Source organism: Ostrinia nubilalis, chromosome 4, assembly GCF_963855985.1.
Source record: "Ostrinia nubilalis chromosome 4, ilOstNubi1.1, whole genome shotgun sequence".
In the NCBI taxonomy this organism is placed as follows: domain Eukaryota; kingdom Metazoa; phylum Arthropoda; class Insecta; order Lepidoptera; family Crambidae; genus Ostrinia; species Ostrinia nubilalis.
Genome location: NC_087091.1, coordinates 4596183 through 4601154, shown reverse-complemented (window position 1 = coordinate 4601154; position 4972 = coordinate 4596183).

Here is a 4972-nt window from a genome sequence, read left to right as displayed (position 1 = left end):
TTGTGTTACTGACTGGTTTCACAACAATACATAATCGAGCGGTGATGGGGTTGGAACCCGCGTTCCTTGGATCACGAGTCGGGTGGGCCGTGGCTGTCGTGGCTTCGGCTACTAAGACTTTTTGGGGGTCAATCCTGGCTACACAAGAGTTGCAGCGATGGGAAGAGACCCCGTCATCTTGTCTTGGATATTATAGTTTTAATTTGTTGTTCAAAGTGTCTGAATGAACACAGAAAGTTTTAAATCGATTGTAAAAAGTTCGTTGAAAGTAGTATTATAACATAAGAGAAAATGAAGATAATAATATTTCGAGTTCATCATGAGGATAAAAAAGCAAATACCTAATAATTGATTACCTCTGTATCTCAATTCAATTTAAACGAAACACTGAAACGTAATCACAATCCAGATAAAATTTGTGGTTCACAACCAAATTGGAGATGTTTCAATTGATCATTCGGAGTTCACTAAAGCTTGTGTTTAATTTAAATGAATTTCATTTTTTTTTATTTTGTTTGTATTTCCGTAGTGCTGGGGAGAGCTTAATTTTTTAAAATAATTTTTTATGTGACTCTACTCAAAAATATTATTTATTTTTAAGTGCCCGTCAAAACTGATTTTTTTGACAAAAATTAAAATTCATTAATTTTTTTAAAGTTTTTTGTTTTTTATTTTTGTGTTTTTTTAATGACACATATTATTATTGGCTTACAAATGCAATTTTTTGTTTATCTGTAAGACGGGCACATAAGAAATACAAACAATTTTTATGTAGTCAAATTATAAATAAATTTGAAAAATTAAGAACCCCCCATTCCAAGAGGAGGGGGCATTTTTTTCAATAAAATTGATATTTGTGATGTCATAACATCGCCTTAAATTATCGCTAGCCCTATCCCAAACACACTGTATAATATTATATCCTCACGCAACAAGCCTTAAAAGGACCGGGCCACTTTTTACAGCTCCAAAGCATACAAATAATATATACTAATTACGAGTATGATAATTGTCACCGTTCTAGTTCACCTGCCCGTTACACCCTATATGATATCAAAATAATCTGCGCATAGTAATATTAATCATAAGAAAACTATGCGACTTTAGCGATAGTCATCTGGACAATTTCACCGATAAAATCCCAATCCTATTAAGTACAGCCGACCGAAAATTGGGATGGATAAGATTTGCCACAGTGTACGTGGGAACGGTGTCACCAACAACTCTACATTTTTGAGGCTCTACAACTTAGTATTTTATACATTGCTGTTACCACATTGTAACCTTACTTTTAACTCGTCAACGGGCCTAAAAACGGTGAAACTTTTAAAAACATAATATTTTGTCAGTTAGCACTACAGGCGAATAACAATTCACGTGCTAGTGGTTAAACCAGTGCCGCCAACTAATCAGTGCTGATACCTATTAGGGCTTGTTCTTACGGGGACATCCCGTTTTTAGCAGGATTGTCGATCGATGCGTCTTTTAATATTAACATTGTGCTGTGTTGTGTTGTGCCAACGACCCCTAGTGTTCTTTATAGTTTCTTTATAAAGTACTGAATAAACTTTGGCACTGCGAACCTACTCATATTTATTACTTTATTCCACTATACGCTTTGCCCAGCATTTTCTGCTTGCGAGGTCGAAACCTCGTATGTAATAGGTTTTAAGACCCTAATCTCTTTACAAGCCTTCGATATGATCTTACAGCTGGGGTTTCGGAGTAATAGACCCGAATATACTAGGTTTTACCGAAATTAATAGTTTTTTGGGCACAGAATCGTATTTAGAGGTAGGTTATATTCGTTAGTCCACGTTAAAAATGATAATATTCAATGAGGTTAATAACACTAGTAAACCATTTATGTAATTGTTTATGGTTCCTAATAAAATATAGTCACTTTTTAAAGGTTATAAAATAAATAATCGAGCCACTATAACCGCAATACAGAAGAATGATCACGAAATCTAATAATAATTTAATGTTAGTTCAGGGTTAATTAATGGATTAATAATTTGAATTTTACTCAACAGACGTACTCTCAGACTCGTACTTTTTCAACAGAAAAACAATTAATGGTGCTTTGTTTTTTTATTAATTTAATTGGATCTCTTTATTATTTTCCCTGTTATGTTATTTTAACTCACGAAAAAGGCAATTTCCACGCACTAAAGGATAAAATATCGTGGAGTTAACAACACGGCAACGAAAGAATTTTCTGAAAGCAACTATTACCTATCTTAAACAACAATACGCCCCATTACTTTAACTTATTTTGTTACAAAAATAATATAATATTTTTAATAAACGATTATTATTTTCATAAAGCTTAATTCTTTAATGTGCCTTAGAAATGCTTATACTTGCCTACTTAATCTAATACTTTCGATAATTATTATCGCTGAAAAGTGTTTTTTTTTTCTTCAATCGCTCCTTCTTAGTTAGCCTAGGCGCAGACCACAAACTTTTAGTTGGCTGGATAGTTGGTCCCGATTCTAATTTGCATGAAGAATCGACCGATACCAAATCGGTGTAATGTGCGCACTTTCATACATTTCCATACGATTAACAGCCCGACTCAACTATCGGCCGACAAAAAGTTTGCAGTCTGCGTTTAGGCTAAAGCGTTTTTTTAGCTTCTACTTAGCGTTAAAATTGCACCTATCTAGACATTTAAAAAAAAATTATTTTTTATTATAACCTTTACCATGTTTTTATCCGATAGGATAGCCGGAAAACATAAAATCTCAATAATCTGTAATTTTATATTAATCCCAAACCATATTTGCCACAATGTAAACACCTTGTCAAAGAGAAATACTATAAAATCGACTTTTACCACTCTGCAATAAACTTACGATAGTTGGCAAATTCTAGCTTCGTCTGCAAACTTGTACTCGTTCGGAAATAGTTGAAACGAGGCGAAAAATGTCACGTTCCCGACCGTGCCGTAATGAAGCCCCTTGAACGTTGATTTCACGATACCTTCATAAATATTTAAGTTATTATATTTTTGCAACCTTCTTTATATTTTTCGGGCTTTCCACTTCATTGTCGGCAATAACCTAGGTTGTGCTGCGTAAAAGGTCTGCAGAATTCAATATCAAATAAAGATAATAATTATAATATAATCTTTTTTAACCACAACGGACATGCCTAAACGCTCTTAGAGATCTCATTTGATGGAAAATGATTTTCAGGGCGAAGGTGGGCGCGAGTAGGTATTTAGTTTTAAAAAATAGTCTAAAGTTTTTTTTTACTTTTCCCTTCTTTTTGGCCTTGCTAACCACTAGTAGTTATTTTTTGCAAAAATATGTTTTACAACGAAATTATTGAGTCTCTTGATTTTTTCCTTGCACACAAAATTGGAACTTAATCATTACAATATTGCCTACACCGAGACGATAAGGCGCTTTGTCATGTTCGAAGCAATTTGGGCCTTAAGATTTGCGAAATTATGGACTGGGAAGAAAATACCTACTTACTCTACCAACCCTAATATTTCTGGGTAATTTGCCAGATAATCAGCTTTTTTATTGGAAATAGGATGAGGAACGGAGGATACGAGTAGGTACAAGGTATGTTATTTTATTTTGTGGAACCAAAAATGCCATTATTCTAATACAAATTTTTCTCTTTCTTTCTTTGTTTCTTTTTCTTTACGATTTGAAGCACTTTTCATTCTTCTATAGATGTAATCTTGCAAAACTTTCATAATTTATTTATTTTAAAATATTTAAAATTCTTTCATTCTTTGTTTCTAAAGATTTTCAAAGAGGAGACGCCTATAACAACAGAAAATAATTAAACTCGTAGAATATTTAATAAACCTTTTTATTTTCATCAATTTATTTTTCTCTGTTATATTTATATATTCGAAATTTGTAATTTACAGTGGTCTGTTATTTCCGTATAATTTATTTTCTCGAATCATATAATTGGTACTTATATTACAACCTCCACATATATGATAGAACCTCTAGACACACACACGATTTGTATATTTATACGAAATTGTAAATAGGACGAAGTAATTTTTAACAAATAAATATATTATTTAGTTAACAATACATATTTTATCATTTTGGCACTACTTATTAATAAATAATAACAGTTATCGTAACTTAATTAAAACATAAAAAATAATGTCAAAGAGCGAGATATTTTATAGATATTACATAATAATTATTTCATAAGATGTTTTTTTTACAAATAGAGTATACAGGAACTCAGTGATTAGACTTATCATAAATATATAATGAATGAATGAATCAATATGTGCTATACATAATTTGTCACAGATATCTAATTATTTATTATTATTATATTTTATAATAGACTTTCCCATAGTACTTATACATACATTAGATAGAGCTTTAGACGAAAATAATATTAAACATATCGGAATGAAAATAAGAATCAGTCTTTAGAAGTGTACCTACTATACAATAATAGATAGACATAATAGAAAGATAATAGTCTGAAAAGCCCACAGAAAAAACAATAGGTAACATAATAAAACCATTTATTTGACATTTGTATGTACTTATTGTTTTACAAGTTCAATATTATTATTATTAACATTCATTAAAGTGTAAGACGTTTGACTATCTATTTGGTGTTTTTATATCTAACATTTACATAGATAATTTCAAGACAAAAATATAAAAAATTTACTCTGTTTTCGAATTGTCTAAATTGGCATCGAGTCCATACACAGAATTGGTGCTATGTATTATCTACACTCGTTTTGTTTAGAATTGAGCTTTTATTTTACACATGTACACACATTTGATTAGTCAGTAGACGAAACGATTACGACTAAATTGTTAACCTATCTATCCACTACGACACTGCTACGATTCACTATGCACTTTAGTTATATCTTGATAGAGTAGATATTCGCTGGAGTACGGCGCGGATATGTGTACTCGTAGGACGCGGGGGGCGCGGGGGCCGAGGGGCGGGC